Consider the following 17,576-nt stretch of genomic DNA (forward strand, 5'->3'; position numbering starts at 1 on the left):
AAAAGATTTACAGGCGCAGCACCTTTAATCCTGTTTAAGTCTGAAATGAGTCATTACCTACCCAGGAGCCACGCTACCACCAACAGAGTGCAGATGGGCCTCACTGAGGGCAGGTCCATCTGCCTAGGGGTCTCGAGGGCTGACTTGTGTTTCCTCGTCTCCTCCATTGTCCAGTGAGGTCCCAGCCACGTAACAGGAATTCCATCAGCGCACGACTGTTATTAATTCACGTGTGCTTTTCATTATCTCCAAAGCCTACAGATACTCATTCTCCCTCATTCGGTTTTCATCATCAAGGTCCCATTAGAGAAAAGGCTTATCTACAAATGTCACGCTACAGATAAGAGCCAGGTCCCAAAGGTGAGTGCTGTGCCTGGGACCACCAGGAGCCCTGGGCCAGGACTCAGGGAGCCCAGGCTCCATCCCCAGCAGGAGGCTTTTCCCGGCCAAGCTGCTTCATGTCCATTTCAGGCAGGCAGTGGAAGGCTGAGTTTAGGGGACTCCATGTCCCTACACTTGTGTTTGGTGTAGGTGTCACAGTCTGCCTGGTATCACAGTCCTAAATATGGCCTAAGATTAAAAAAGAAAGCTACCAAGGCCAACAGATAAACTACCAGATAAAAAGCCCGGCTGAGTTGGATCAAGCTCAAGCTTCGGGTGGAAACATTTCTCTTTCCTGGTTCTGTTGTCGCCTAAGGGAGGCCGGCTCAGTGACTCAGTGACTCAGTGACTCAGAGGGAGGAGCCCTCATGCTCACTGCATACCCCCTTCCTGCCCCGGCGGGTGTGGGTTTCCAACACCTCCCATTCAGGGACCTCAGCCAGACCCGCACAGTCTCGAGCTCCCGGTGCCCAGAAGATGCTGGAGGGTTGATGGACTCTTGCTGCCCTGAGCCTCCTTCCCCCCAGACTATTGGCTTCGGGGTCCCCGCGGACCCAACAGAGGCAACCAAGGCATTTCTCGTGGAAACCCACCCCACAGGCTCGGCCGTGCCAGAGCGGGAAAGGGTTTGCCTTCGTTTCTATCTATAATCGCATTCCGGACCTCTGGCAAGATGCAAACAGACCCTCCCATTCTTTAGCAGTATTTTTTTCTGGGCCCATGCGGCACCACCCATTTAAGACTTTTTATTTCTTTTTTCCACTTAAAGTCATAATGAATTCAGTAGCCATGAGTCATCGGTTTTACCTCGATGCCAACTTCCTCTGATTTGAGCTTTTCGGGTCTGATTTCCTCTCTTTGCTGACTTTAGGAGTCTGTAATCTATGGCTTGTGACATTGAGGTGGACCCAATCCTCGGGCTCTGTGTCTCCGTTCCAAGGCCGGCGGTCAGACTCCCAGCTCTGCGGGTCCCATCACACAGATGTCAGCACTTGCAGGAGCAGAGCCACCATCCTGCCACCCGAGGGAGTGGGGGACGCCCCCGTGGGCAGCCCGGCACTGGGCTTGGACAAGAGCAAAGCCTGAGCTGACAATGGGGCTCGAAGGAAAAAGAAATGACAAGAACTCTTCCATCTTAAAGGAGCTTGGATGGAAACCAGTGTCCAGCAAGATAACCCTCAGGCTACAGTTTACATCTCTGAACTTTAAAATTCAAAGTAACATTTTAGGCTGTCATTTCAGTACTCCCTCCCAAGCACTTTGGGAAAAGAGGGCTGGTTGCTACAATGTAAGCAGTGGGCCACAGAGTGGCCAGTCTTTGGAATCAGACAGATTTGGGTTCAAATCTTCCTTGTGTCACTTCCTACGGGAAAGACACCAGGCATGGCATCGGCCTTTCTTGGCAGACTTCCTCATCCTTAAAATGAGGGACCACTGCCTCCCTTTGTAGGTGGTGAGGACAAAGTAAGACTAAGGATATAAAGCACCTGGTCTAACGTGGCTTGTACCTGTCGTCCTCTGGCTGTTAGACTTGATCTGGCAGGAGACTTTCTGAACGATGCTGATCATTGTTTGACAGCCAGGCCAATCTCCTGAGCATCTTCCTCCCCAAGGCCCAATTAGGACGAGACAGATCAGAGACTCAACAGGTGGAATGGCGCTCACATTCCAAATAGATTAAAGTCCCATAAAAAAGTCCTATACACAGGTCTCACTTTTCCAGTCTCCCTTCTCCTCCCTCGAGTACTGACAATACGGGGTCAATTAGGAAGTTAAGTTTATAGAGAGCTAAAGGGTCAATTATTCATGTAACATTCTCTACATTTTACATAGTGTTGATACATTTCTGAAAGCACATGGATGTCATTAGCATTACAGAGCCTGGGACAGAGTCTCTGTACTCAGTGTGGTAGGAGCACGCAGTGCCAAGCCCTGGGAGCCTCTGAGAAATGGAGTCTCAGCTGTTCCCGACCCCCCCACCCCCAACCGCCGCCCGGGTGATTTGCAAACACACTGAAGCTGGAGGGGCTCTGCTCACTCCTTGGGCACTCACAGGCTGTGGGATGGGACGAGCACTGGCTGGGGACTTGGGAGACCGGGAGCTTGCTGACTGCTACGTAGACCCTGCCACTTCTGCTTAGCAGAGTGCCACTGGGCAATCACATCACTTTATGTACTTCTCCCTTCCATCCCCCTGCTAAATCAGGAACTGGAAAGGGTCGGAGCTTTTATCTCACCTGTCATTTAACCAGGTAGCCTGCCCCTGTGTGTGTGTGTGTGTGTGTGTGTGTGTGTGTGTGTGTACACGTACGTGCACGTGCATGCATGCCCCCACTCCCAGACACAGACCTCTGGGATAATTCCAATTCCACAGCTAACATAAGATTCAACAGTGAAAGACTAAAGGCTTTCCTGCTAAGATCAGAAGCAAGACAAGGACACCCACTCTCAAAATTCCTAGTCAACAGTACTGGAAGTCCTAGCCAGAGCAATTAATTAGTCACGAAACACAAATAACAGGCATGTAAGTTAGCAAGGATGTATACAGATGATATGATCTTAAGAAATACTAAAGGCTTTACCAAAAACTGTTGGAACTAATAAACAAATTCAGTAAGGTTGCAGGATACAAAATCAACATGCAGAAATGGATTACTTTTCTAGACACAAACAGCAAACTAGCTGAAAAAGAATTTTTTAAAAAATTCCCCCTTACAAGAGCATCAAAAATAAAATACTTAGGAATACATTTAGCCAAGGAGGTTAAAGATCTTTACAGGAAAAACTATGAAAAGTTGATGAAAGAAACTGAAGATGCAAATAAATGGAAAGATAGCCTGTGCCCATGGATTGGAAGAATTAATACTGTTAAAATGTCCAGACTGCTCAGAGCAATCCACAGGTTCAATGCAATCCTTATCGAAATTCCAATAGCACTTTTCGCAGGAACAGAAAAACATGATCCTAAACTTGGCATGGACCCAGAGAGACCCCAAAGAGCGAAAGTGACCTAAGGAAGAACAAAGCTGGAGTCATCACTCTTCCTGACTTCAAGCCACAATCCAAAGCTACGGTCATCGGAACAATATGGTACCGACATTAAGAACATACACAGACCAATGGGACAGAATCAAGAGTCCAGAAATCCGCCGCCTCCCACACCCTTAAGATGCCGGGGAGCAAATTCAGACTTAGCCCAAGGGACTGGCAGAAAAGACAATGAAGAGCTTTGCCTTGTTTTCCAGCGCCGCAGGGACATGAGATAGAAAGAGATGATGTATGGAGTGGAAGATTCTGCGGTCAAGAAATTGAAACAGTGACACTGGTGTGTAGTCTTACTGATTTACGAATGTTCAAGGTTTCCCTGACCTGCCGTAAGCCCAGGTAAATGGGTATCAACACCACACCCCCAGGTTCCAATTAGTGGCAACTCGGGAGAAACCTATCTTGCCCGAAGACAGAAGTCCAGGGCCATGGCCCACCGCACTGGGCATGCGCGCCCCGGCACGCCTTGATGCCGCCTTGGAGAGACGGAGCCCTTGTGCCCAAGTCCGTGCGAGAGAGAGGGATGCCGAGAGGACGAGGCGGGGGCGGGGTGCGGAGAGCGAGCGCAGCCCTCCCTCCAGCATCGGCCAGCTCATCACTTCCTTTACCTTTCTCCAAATGCTCATTCACATCGTCCCCCTGACTCAGATTCCCCGTATTTCTGCTTATCACATTTCTGTATGTGCTTCTAGGTTCAAAGAATAGCATCTCTTCCCTGTTAATGGAACAGCATGTTAATTAACAGCATGCATGTGGTTAACAGTCCTAGTTTTTCTGTCAACTTGCAGAGTGACCCAGTATCACAGGGGAGCAAACACCCTCTCCCTGCAAAGGGGGGGGCTTCGAAGGTCCCAGATACCCCCTTGTGTCCACTTCCTCCAGAATCCTCGTGCGCGAAGAGCTGAGCTCAGCAGCAGAGGTCAAGCTACGCCGAAGAAAGGGCTGTTGTTCCATCAGTGGAACGGATTAGTACTTCCAGAACCAAACTTCCACTTCACACTCAACTGTCATCCTGGGAAGGAGGCGCCCATGTCAGGACGTCGTGTTTCTATGCTGCCGTCCTAGCTGTCCTTCCCTTCCTTCCCACCTCCCACGACACCCCCCAAAACAGAAAACAGCAATTACTCCTCTAAATTTAGTCAGACTGGCCGAAGACGCTCTAGATCCCACTGTCATCGCGCTTCGAGAACCTGCTCTACGAAGGAACCTTAACAGATGTCATTTATCATCTTTGCTCACCCAGTTCTCAGCTTTCGTCCTGACATGCATATTCAAAGTTACCTAGAATAAGTCAGTGGTGGCAGTCTCGCTTTTGGACACATTCTGGGACTACCCCAGACACACTCTTTTCTCCAGTGCTATGGAGTTGTCCTGGGGAAGGGTATACTTTGCAGAAAGCCAGGGAGGCCACAGAACGTCACCTCTCAACCAGCACACCCAACAACCCACCACTGTGCCTTATTTGCAAAATCCTTAACCACAAGCTCGACCATAATTCTTTAAAAAAATTAAAAAAAAATTTTTTATAAACATATAATGTATTATTAGCCCCCAGGGTACAGGTCTGTGAATCGCCAGGTTTACACACTTCACAGCACTCACCATAGCACATACCCTCCCCAATGTCCATAACCCAGCCACCCTCTCCCCCTCCCCCAGCAACCCTCAGTTTGCTTTGTGAGATTAAGAGTCTCTTATGACTTGTCTCCCCCCCTTCCTACCCCCAAACCCCCCACGTTGCATCTCCACTTCCTCATATCAGGAAGATCATATGATAGTTGTCCTTCTCCGACTGACTTACTTTGCAAAGCATAATACCCTCTAGTTCCATCCATGTCATTGCAAATGGCAAGATTTCTTTTGATGGCTGCATAGTATTCCATTGTATATATACACCATATCTTCTTTATCCATTCATTTGTTAATGGACATCTAGGTTCTTTCCATAGTTTGGCTATTGTGGACATTGCTGCCATAAACATTCGGGTGCACGTGCCCCTTTGGATCACTACATTTGTATCTTTAGAGTAAATACCCAGTAGTGCAATTGCTGGGTTGTAGGTAGCTCTATTTTCAACTTTTTGAGGAACCTCCATGCTGTTTTCCAGAGAGGTTGCACCAGCTTGCATTCCCACCAACAGTGTAGGAGGGTTCCCCTTTCTCTGCATCCTCGCCAGCATCTGTCATTTCCTGACTTGTTAATTTTAGCCATTCTGACTGGTGTGAGGTGGTATCTCATTGTGGTTTTGATTTGTATTTTCCTGATGCTGAGTGATGCGGAGCACTTTTTCAAGTGTCTGTTGGCCATCTGGATGCCTTCTTTGCAGAAATGTCTGTTCATGTCCTCTGCCCATTTCTTGATTGGATTATTTGTTCTTTGGGTGTTGAGTTTGCTAAGCTTTTTATAGATTTTGGATACAAGCCCTTTATCTGATATGTCATTTGCAAATATCTTCTCCCATTCTGTCAGTTGTCTTTTGGTTTTGTTAACTGTTTCCTTTGCTGTGCAAAAGCTTTTGATCTTGATGAAGTCCCTTCATTTTTTGCCCTTGCTTCCCTTCGACCAAAATTCTTGAAGCAATTTCTATCAAGATCCTGCTCTGGCTTCCCCTTAGGAGAAAACTCATCCTTCCAGAAATGCCATGACAACAGTGCCTGGTATCTTGGTGACGAGCAGGGGACTGAGTGAGCTCAGACCCACTCATGAGCTCACGGGGACAGTCTGAGCAGCTGGGTCCTGGGACAGAGATACAGTGTTGATCTCCACGTCCTCTCTCCTCTCCGTGAACACCTCAAGCCCACTGATTCTGAGAGAGCTCTGGCTGCCATTAATGGTGGCCGAGAACATCCCCTGAGCTGTCCTCCAGGACAGGGGATGAAGGACGCTTGAGGCCCTCCTCCTGCTTTTTCTTCCTAGCACTGGTGACTCCACCTGCTATAGTTTCTGCTCAACTGTGTGTGTGCAAATTGTCTGACACTCCCACTTGAATGTGAGCTCTGTGAGAAGAGGGTTCTGCCTTGTTCACTGATGTATCCCAACCTGGCACACAGCAGGAACTTATAGGTATCCAGTGCACAAATGAATGCTGCCAGCAGGAAAGTGCACTACTTGGATGTGTGTGCACTGGGAAACCAGCTCACGGCTGCCATTTTGAAAAACAACTGCACACAAATTCTCTGCCTCACAGAAATCTGCTAGAAGAATGGGGGCCAGTGCAACTCTAGTAATTTAGCCAGTGTCCTCTGGTAGTCTGAATGGTGTCTGTAGATTATTCACAATAAGACAATCCCTCAGGTTTTATGCTAAATGTGTATATCCACGACTTGTGCCAACTTCCAGGTTCAAAGACACAAGCTCTGGGGACTGGATGTGGCTTTAAGAGGGGGCTCTACTGACAGCTCTTGGGGCTGGCTGGGTGCCAGTCCTCACTCAGACCCTGGGCCTGGCTCTGACCTCCTGCCACCAGCCTTGCTGGCCTAGGACCCTGCTGCCTTGTCCTCCAGGCTCTAGGCTGAGGTCCTGACCTCAGGTTCTGCCAGCTTCCCTGGCCTTCCCTCCTCTTCTGTGTAGACCTGGGGCACCTGTTTGCCTGTGTGCTGGCCACAGCAGGTCCAGCACTCACGTCTGGAGGTGAAGGCATCTCCCCCCTTCTGTGGGGGGATGCTGTTCCAGGAGGAAGGTGGAGTAACGAGATGGGGCACAGAAGCCCGGGGGGCCTCTCCCCAACCTGCAGCTCTTCTTCACAAGAGATCACGTGTGTCCTAGCTGCCCAATCTGGTCTGGGCTGGATTTGCTGCTGCTGTTTGCAGGGGAAAGCATCCCATAATGCCTCCCTCCCTGGCTCCCCCAGAAGCATCCGGGTGTCCCACAAATATCACAGGCACAACCCCCCTGTGGGCTCCTTGACTCATCACTTCTCTACATTCCCAGCTACAAAAACGTGGGAGTTGGATTTCAGTCCTGGTTCCCAACCTTTCCTGCGTGGGGACTATTTTTTTTTCTGTAAGTGAGACAACATTCACGCATTACAAAATTCACCATTTTAACCATTTTGATGTACAATTCAGTGGTTTGTCTGATCCACTGACTATGTCATGCCATTATTCCTTTCTAATTTCAGAACACGTTCACCATCCCCTAAAGAAAGCCCATACCCATTAGGCAGGCACTCCCTCCTGCCCCCTCTAGTCCCCAGCCCTTGGCCACCAGGAATCTGCTTCTGTCTCTTGGGATCCACTTATTCTGGACATTCCATAGAAATGGATGGAATCACAGAATCTGTGGTTTTTCATGTCTGACTTCTTTCACTCAGCATCGTGCTTCCAAGGTTCACTCAGTGTTGTAACATGTGTCAGCACTTTGCTCCTCTTTATGGCTGAATAATATTCCACAGTATGGCCAGGCCATGTTTCCTTTATCCATTCCTCATCTGGCAGACATCTGGGTGGTTTCTACTCTTTGACTGTGGTAGATAATGATGTGATGAACGTTCATGGACTCGTTTCCATGTGAACACCTTCCGTGTGAACACCTGTTTCAGTTCTCCCAGGGAGAACTGCCGGGTCAGATGGCATGGCCACATTTAATCTTCTGAGGGGCCACCAGACTGTTTTCCGCAGCACCAAGGTCTAAATGTTTTGTTTGTTCTTTATTTTTTTTAATTATGTTATGTTAATCACCATAAAAGACATCATTAGTTTTTGATGCAGTGTTCCAAGATTGTTTATATTATTGTGGTAAAAAATATACATGATAAAACTGACCGTCTTCACCATTCTTAGGCGCATAGTTCAATGGTGTTCGGGATATCTACACTGCTGTGAAACAGATCTCCACAACCTTTTCATCTTCCAGAACCAAAACTCTATGCCCACTGAACAGCAACTCCCTTTTCCTCTTCCCCCAGCCCTGCAACTCTGTTCTTTACCATCTCTGCATCTGCCTGCATTAGACACCGTGTACAAGTGGAACCACACAGTTTTGTCTATGTAGTTTTGTTTTTGTGGCTGGTTTATTTCACTTAGTGTTATGCCCTCCAGGTTCCTCCATGTTGTAGTGTGGGACAGGACTTCTGTCCCTTTTTAAGGTTGCATAGTAATCCACTGTACGGACAGACCACATTCTGTTTCTCCATTCATCTGTCGATGGACATCTGGGTCTCTTTCACTTGCTGGATATTGGGAATAGTCCTGTTGTGAACCTGAGTGTGCAAATATCTCTTTGAGACCTTGTTTTCAACTCTTCTGGAGATACACCCAGAAGATGGCATGGGTTTCTTTTTAACATAAAAAGTTTTATGAGTCCCTATCCCACAGATGTTTTGCTTTTGGTATCTAGACCCTTGTAGATCTTTACTCAAATCTGACATCTTCCCTAGATTAGGTGACCTATCAGGTCATATCCAGCTCGAACTCTGACAATTCTGAGAATTTCTGTATTAAACACCATCCCTATGATTCCAGTCCACATTCATTTTACATTAACGCCTTAGAAGGTGTACACAGCCAAAAACCAAAGTAAATCAAAAGAAGTCCACAAGTATAAAGAATTTTCTTCCTCCACACTGACCTTACCTCACTGACCTCTTTCTCTAGCTGGGAAGTAAGAAGCAATTAAGTTAATAAAGTTGGCTAACTCTTTTGCCTTTAAAGAATCAAAGTCTAAGCTGTTTATTACTGATTTCACTGACGTATTTTCCGAGTGCTGTGCGTTTGAGAGAGTTGAAGTCAACAGAGTTGATGTAAACAGAAGGCTTAAGAATTTTAAGTGTAATCATTGTAACACAATAAACTCAATAAAGAGCTCTTGTTTCTATACAGTTATTCTTACGTGTAACCTTTAGAATGAAGTTACCGTTACACCTTTCATCCTATAGAACCCAAGCACTGGAGAGTTGACTTAAATTCAGTTCATATGTTTATGTAATAAGAAAACACTCTTGATAAACAGCACAACCCTTTGAGTAATACCATAAAAACAAGAGAGTCATCCATTCCGAGAGGCTGACTCCGGCGCTGATGCACGGCGCGGTGTCTGGAGGGGAAACTGATAGCTCGACTTCCTTGCTTCCGTCCTTCCATCTGATAAGAAGCGCTTCTCCAGCGTGGGGGGGAGCATGACAGCCTCGTAAGGAGCTGGAGGCCCGTGGAGGGAGAGGGAGCAGGATCGGGGCGCCCAGAAGCGAATCCATCACACCTGGTTTCTGCACGGGCGGGAGAACAGGACGCAGTGGAAGCATCACCCAAGAGTGCATCCAGGCGCTGGAGGAAAGCCGGGTCTCGAGCACCTTCCTTCTCGTCCCCAAACTGCAGGAGTCCAGCCAAGCTCTCGTGACATATGGACGTCCATATGCTCCAAACCTCAGCGGGGCAGGGAGGCTTTGATTCACGACCTGCCAGACTCAGGCGTTCCGCTAGTGCCTATCCACGTGAAAAGAGGCTCAGAGACTGAGTTCCTGGTGAGGCTGATGCCCAGGAGTTCTAGGACACAAAGTGTTTGGGTCACACACATCACGCTCTGGGTCCGTCTGGCGATTCCACGACTTCCTCGTGTACGCAGTTGCCCTCCTGTGGATCGCCCTAACGCACACAAAGCTACAGCTTTTGGAGGGAATGTTTCATTCATACCACATGTAACAGGAAAACCGGTACGGGGGGCCACCTCTAATCCATCAGAGACAAAGGCCATCCTTTGTGCTTAACACAGGGCCTCAGTGTTGTCAGGAAAATGTGATAAGCACGCACATCTCTTCTATTTATGTTTATTTTTTATCTGAAAAAACCCCAAACAAAATGAATTAAGCTTTTGCACTATTTACTATGTGGCTGCTCTGCTGGGGCCTCACAGTCCTCAAGGCTCTGGAGGAAGGAGCCGGGCCCCCTCCCACATACCCTGTGCCTCTTCAGCGGCTTCTAGCATCTTCCAAGATACAGGACACCAGCTAACGGGGTAACGAGTTCAATTCTCTAGTGTCATCCTCGATATATCCATACCCAGAACTGTGCTCAAATGTATTAGGAATGAATTTAACCTAACTTTTACAAAATGAACTTAACGTGATGGCTTAAAAAGCTCCCCACAGAAGAATTCCAGCGGCGGAGCCCCTACCCACAGAAGCCCAAGTGAACAGTAATAACACAAAAGAGCTCACCCTTCTCCTCCTCGTGTAAAGGCCTCATGAACCATGTTACAAACATCAACGGTCTCATAAGATGTGACAAGATGCGGCCCTCCCCCACAAATCCCAAGAAAGCCATTAGAAAGTTAGATTTATATCCTGAATCACTAATGAGAAAGCTCACCTGAAGGGTATTTGGACCCTGAGATGCTAGCTTATGTTAATAAAAGTCACAGCGATAGCAAGACGTTGAACATACTGTTTATTTATCTAATATGCAAATACTCATTTTGGATCTAGTTTATAATTTATAAGACATTAGTAGAGTACCCATGTATATATTTAAAAATGAATATACATATACTGTGGGTGCGGGCCCCAAATTGATGGGTTTTGTGACCGACGTATGGGCCCCACATCCCTGGATCAGGGTGTCTGCCCAGTTGAGCAGGAATACTGCTGCAGTGCTCAACCTGGACAATGGTGCACGCTGGAACGGAGAAAAGAGACACTCGCCTTGTAATTGTCATGCTCAATAAATTAATACGCTGCTATTATTGTTGGTACATCGTTGGTGAAGCTGGGCACTGTCAACCGATGCTTACGGCACGACATGCTGCCTGCTTATTATGGGTTGAACTGTGTCCCCCAAAATTTCTAACTTAAAGTCCCCCACCCTCAGTACCTCAAGATGTGACCTTATTTGGAAATGGGGTTATTGCTGGTGTAATTAGTTAAGATGAGGTCGCCCTGGAGTAGGATGGGTTCCTGATCCAACAGGACTGGTATCCTCACAAGACAGGGGAAGCCATACGAGGATCGCCGTCATGCTGTGCCCAGCTAAGGAGCACCAGGTGCTGGGTCAGAGGCCTGGGATCCATCCTTCCCTGTTGCTTCAGAGGGAGCACGGCCCTGCTGACACCTTCCTCTCGAACGTTGGCCTCCAGAACTGCGAGAGACTTTCTGTTTGTGGGACTTGGTTCTGGCAGTCCTATGAAATGAACGCCCTGCCCTGCCTCTTAAGGAAGGGAGGCAGCCAGCCCACAGGCGTTCTGCCTGCTCTAACCCGGGGGATGTGAGCGTGGGCTCTTCCGAGCCTTCAGGGAGGGAGGGAAGAGAGCAGACATCGGGACAGGCTGCAGGCTCCGTGAACGCAGGGATGTGGGGACCGGCCCCCACTCTGCCACCTTTCTGCTGCCCCAGCTGCCTCTGGCGGAACAATCCCTTTCATCACCCCCTGCAGGTGTACGAACGCGAGCCTTTCCTCAGTGCCTCATGCCGCCTGCAGACAGAGCACACGGAGCTACGAGTCTCATGGGGGCAAACCCGACAGTGAGAGGTGGCCGACGGCGCCTAGAATCTCCCCTATTTCTCTCCCCAAGGCAGTCAGGGCCGTTCCCCACCATTCCCTCCACCGCAGCATCGTGCCTCTCAGGCGTTCTGCTCCAGGCTCTGACGGCACCTTCAGAACGGCCTCTCCCTGGAGGAGGCATTTGTCCATAAGCAGGTGACAACCACTTAGCCCCTTCCCCAGGACATTCCACGTCACTGGATGCCCTACCACATCAACACTTGGCCTTGGGCCCAGGGCAGGGGCCTGTGGCCTGCTGCAGCCCAACATCTGGGTCACGGGCCCACCCACCAACACAGGGCACCCGGACCAGAACAAGTGCTGGGGGTTGGTGGGCGCTCAGCACCCCTAGCTCACTGGCATCTCCACACATCTCACAGAAAAGGACACATCTGTTCCAAACCAGCAAGAAGCCTGGACAGAAAAGATGATCTTGGAAGATAAGGATGGTGTTGAAATTGGATGATTACACGGTTTAACCAAATTTTAAGCACACAGATAATGGCTTACAGAAAAAATCCCTAGTATACAGGTTGTGCCATCTCCTAAATTCAGAGTTTTAAATTTTTATGTTTTTTTTTAAAAAAGAATTTATGTATTTATTTGGCAGAGAGAAAGAGCAGAAGCAGAGGGAGCAGGAGAGGGAGAAGCAGGGTCCCTGCTGAGCAGAGAGCCTGATGCACAACTCAATCCCAGGACCCTGACAACCAGAGCCAAGAGCAGACACCCAACTGATGAAGCACCCAGGTGTCCCTTGAATTTTTATTTTGTAAGAATTCATTTCAAGTGAGAGAACCATTAAACAAGGCCATTTGGTGTCTGTTAGGACTGAACTGCTTTCCCCCAAGAGGATATGTAAAATCCTCACCCCCCTGGACCTCAGAATTGACCTCTGTAGGAAACAGGGTCTTTCTAGAAGTAATTGAGTTAAATGAAGTCAATCGGGTGAGCCCTAATCCAATGACTGACACCCACAAAAAGGGCATCTTGGACACAGAGAGAGATGATGTGAACAGAGACAGGGACAGCACCATGGGGACAGAGCGCGGTGAGGCATCTAGGAGCCAAAGAATGCCAAAGGTTGCCAGCAAACCGCTGGAAGCCAGGAGGGAGCCTGGAACGGATCCTCCCTCGCAGCATCAGAGGGAACCAACCCTGGTGACACCTTGACCTTGGACTTTTAGCCTCCAGCACGGTGAGGAACTATAAATGCAGTATTTCAGCCCCCCAGTTTGTGTTGTCACGGTGGCCCTGTAATAATAGAGCATCCACAGGCAGTGGCTGTTTCAGGCAAGGGATGGGGGAATGGTGAAAGCAGCAGGTGGAAACCCGATGAGAAGCAGGGGCTCCAGCGCCTGTGTGCTGGTCCACAGATGTGCGCAGAGCAGTGAAAAACTGGTCCGGCTCCCACAGGAGGTTGAACATGATGGTGCTCGGCTTTCTTATTTCAGCTTTTACACTGCAAACAAGCATCCTTTTCAGGGTCTCCACTGTAAAGGTAGTCCTTGTTTAATTATTAAAGATACGGGGGGAAGAACCTGGGAGATCTTGTTTGCAACAGTTACTGAGCTGCTTGCCTGTGAATTATATTCCATTTCTCCCTCTCTCTTAAGATTTTATTTATTTGAGAGAGAGAGAGAATGAGTGGGAGGAAGTGGAAGGGCAGGGGGCGAACGACAAGCAGACCCCCCGCTGAGCAGGGAGCCTGACACAGGGCTCGATCCCAGGCCCCCGGGATCACGACCTGAGCCAAAGGCAGACGCTGAACCATCTGCGCCACCCCGGTGCCCCTATTAATTAAAGTTCTTCTGCAAAGAGCTGCCCCTTCTCCTCATTCAATCATTCAATTGCTTCTATCAGGATGCACTCATGAATGTTTACTTCACTCTAAGAGTTATAATTCAATACTATCATTTCGTTGCAAACTGCTCTGGCATTGGCCGTTCGGAGCGCCTACGGCTCGGCTTCTGTGTTGTTCGGATAAGCCCCATCCTTTACAGCACATTTCCTCATATTCGGCACTACGAGCTGTCCCAGGCTCATCTAGATTTCTCCTGTCCCAGCCCTGGAATTTGCTGCTTCTCCAAAGAATCCTGGTTTCCTCGATGGAGAGAAAAGTGTTTAGAATCAAGGATCTGGGCTCTAGGGATGCTCATGCTTACACGGTAACTGACATGGGTTACACGTAACTTACACGGGTCCTCACGGGTGTTTCGGCTCTTTTGGTGAACACAGCAAGGGCGTCCCGGTACATGCGCCAGCCGCCCCATCCACCTCACCCCTGCACGGACTTACACGTCTGCATGTAGCTACTCTCCATCCATCCGACACTTAAAGCTGCGTTCAGACAGATACCGGTTCTGAGCCAGCAGCATGAAGCCCGCTCCGGTCTTCCTCCTTTCTCGCTGTAACCGCTCTTGGGCCATGAGAAACGTGGCTCTCATTACCCACCACCGATTCACATACTTGTTGAACCCAGTGTACACACAAAGTCATTTCAGAATTGCTAACTCAAGCCCCTGTAAGAAACACATCGGCTAACCGGAGTAAACAGCATTTTTGGACAGTCTTTTGCCATTAGTCTTAGAGTCTCCGGTCAACACACTGTTTTCAAAAATTATTTGGGTAAGGTGTTGTCTACCCCGGTCCTTGCAATGGGTTACAGTAATCATCTGTGTTATAATTAAGCTCGTCTGTTACTGTTCGGAGTCCATTTTGGGTTTCTCCCACATGCTGGATAATTTGAATTGTTCATTTTCTGGGTATGTGAGGTCCTTCTTCTTCTTCTTTTTAAAGATTTTATTTATTTATTTGAAAGAGTGTGAGCAAGAGAGAGAGAGAAAGAGAGTGCACAAGCCGGGGGAGGGACGGAGGGCGAGGGAGAAGCAGGCTCCCCACTGAGCCGGGAGCCCGCTGGGACCTGAGCTGAAGGCAGGTTAACTACTGAGCCATCCAGGCGTCCTGGTACATGAGGTTCTAAGTCAGAGCTGAAAAGAGAGCCACACTCTAGAAGGACTGCATACTCTGTACCTTGTCACCCCCATCTCCCCGTTCCTTCCGCTGCTTTCCCACCAGCCCCAGTGCACACCAACCAGCAGCCACTCAGGAAGTACTGGGGAATAATAATGAAGCCCAGTCCTCTTCTTGGAGATGAAGAGCCATCGGACTACCGCTCAGCTCGACGGGAATTCTTGGGTAACATTTAAAAATTTCTTCTACTTCCTTTTCTCCTTCCTTTTTAAAATGTAGCATCTCCAAAACAATTTGGCAGCCTAGGAAATGATTTGTAAATCTCTGGAAAATTAAGTAGCACAAATATTTGCAGGGAAAAAAATCATTCCGAGTAAAGGTTGTGTTTTTTTGTTTTGTCACGTAGTAAGGCTCTAGCTGTTCATTTTCTCTGTAATCAGGATTTGGTTTTTAGACTAATGAGGAAGGAAGTCACCAGAGATGAGTCAGCGAATATAAAGCCAGTTCTAGAAATCTGGGAAGGAAAGCAGAGTCTTGCAAATGCGGACCTAAGGAGGAAACTGGCATCTGAGACTTTACACTTATCCAGGGGACACTTGGATCAAAACATGAAAAACAGTAAAACTTTAGGATTAGGGTAATGTGGATGGTGAAGTCACATCCCATGACATTTCCAAGCAAGTAATTAAATGTGTGGCAAATTCTGCAAAGAAATAGGCCATTTTATATGTAAAGACATCCCCGTCCTCCACGACCTTGTACGACGACACTCACACCATCTACTGACAGCAAAGCCGCGCGGATGGACTCACAGGCCTGAGGATATGGAAAAAGTTACGGGAGATCCAGAGTCAACTAGTTTAATTCATAGAGGGATCTGGATGGACATGCTATGCCTGTCAATACGCGGTGTATTTTGTGTCACGTCAGGGGAGCCCGTACCCTAGTCGGGGCACATGTCTCCAAGTCAAGACAAAACGGGAGCTGAACCCCGGCCTCCTCACGAACCGGCTACGTATCATGGGGCCAGGCAACCTCCCTAAACTCCGGTTTCTTCATCTCGATAACGGGCCCAGTGATACTGACCTGTGGGTGGTGTGAGCTCTGAACCTGACGTGAAAAACTCAGTAAGCGCCCGCTGCAAACCAACTGCGCCCTGGGGAAGCACGGCCGTGCGGTTAATAGTGAGGACTCTGGGCTCTGCTGGAGCGCTGGCCCTGCCACTCACTGGCTGTGTAACCTTGGAAAAGTCACTGAACCTTTCTGAGCTGCTGAAGAGGGAGCAGTAACATGGAGTGGGGATCATAACCAATAACCAACTCAGAGCGTGCGGGCAGCACACCGAGAAGGTACAAGGACCCGGTGAGCTGATACGGACAGAGCACAGAGAACGAGGCCAGAGGTACCACACTCTAGAAGACCGGCGAGGACGGTTAGCTAGACTGATCCGGCCCGCCCGCCAGACGGATGAGGAGGCCATCGTGGAGTGGGTGATCTCTCACACAGAGTACTGGCCCAGTGCAGGTCTGGAAGGAGACCCGCTGGCCACCCCTGTCCACAGCTTCGGAGTGCTCAGAGGCTCACCCCATCTGTCTACGGCGTGTCCAGCGGTCCGACCCACAGTGGTCAAGAGCAAGGCTGAAGTCACGAGACAGCTGCTGACACACTCACAAGGAACACATTACAGCCATTCGGCTGCAGGGAGAAACCCCTTGCTCTTGTGTTACACAAACCCTACCCTGCAGTCAGCCTGCTGCAGAGTTCCTGGTTCCCCAGAGAACAGATCTTTGGAGGTGAGAGACGCGGGCTCTGGAGAGCGGGGAGCCCTCTCCTTTGTCTTGCAATCGCTCATCCTCTGAAATATGTATTCAAATTGCACGTCTCGGATAAAGGCTGTATTTCACCTCATGAAAAAAAATCAATAGAAAGAAAACGAGTGGGCTGTTTTGTCTTTATTTCTAAACACGCTCATAAATTATCTACTCTCACTGTACTGACACTGTGTTTCAGAGGGAAAGAGCTTGCCCTACCTTACTCCACTTAAACTCACACAGATGAGTGTGTTCGTTAACTCCCCAGGCAAGGCTCTCTCTCTCTCTCTCTCTCGCTCTCTCTCGTTCTCTTTCTCCCCACGGAAGCACGGGATCCGCAGACGGGACCTCCCAGGTTCTCCAGCAGGGGGAATGACACAGACCCATACTCTCTTAAGCTTGATACTGAGATCAAGAATTTTCTAAAAACTGAAAACTTCCTTACAACTTGTATGGAGGCGAAAGTCAACCTGAACTGGCCCACACCTGTAAGAGTGAAGAACCTACATCCCTTGCTGTGAGCATCACACACAGATCAAGTAAGACGCCCGAGGCCCCACTATGGGCGCTGGATGGAATGCGTGCTCTTTAATTCTCATAAGCCCCCTTCCCCCAAATGTCCCAAATCTGAAATAAACTGGGTCCCAAGGTTTTCAGGTATGGGACTGTGGACCTCTAGAAGAGCTACAGATGCTGTTCTGTTATGTACAGATGCTGTGTGCAAACAGCCAGTGAGAAAGGGAATTTCAGAATCTTCTCTTAAATGCCGCCTTCTTTTCAAAGCAGAACTTGCGCCAAACCACAGTGAGGATCTCGTGATTTTAAATGGGCAATAACCACTCAGAAAAGACTTTGTCCCCAATTTTCCTTGCCCCTCAGGTGACCGCACTAGAACTTACA

At 48.7% G+C, this 17,576-nt stretch overlaps 1 protein-coding gene across 1 annotated transcript in view; it reads right to left on the bottom strand.

Annotated features, from left to right (window-relative positions):
* The window catches only part of LOC101683586 (death associated protein), a 66,388-nt gene that overhangs the window by 37,115 nt on the left and 11,697 nt on the right, over window positions 1–17,576 (bottom strand). The gene's annotated exons all lie outside the window — the stretch shown is intronic.

This window comes from Mustela putorius, unplaced genomic scaffold (genome assembly GCF_011764305.1).
Source record: "Mustela putorius furo isolate JIRA1106 unplaced genomic scaffold, ASM1176430v1.1 tig00000589_pilon_pilon_pilon, whole genome shotgun sequence".
NCBI classification, from domain to species: Eukaryota; Metazoa; Chordata; class Mammalia; order Carnivora; family Mustelidae; genus Mustela; species Mustela putorius.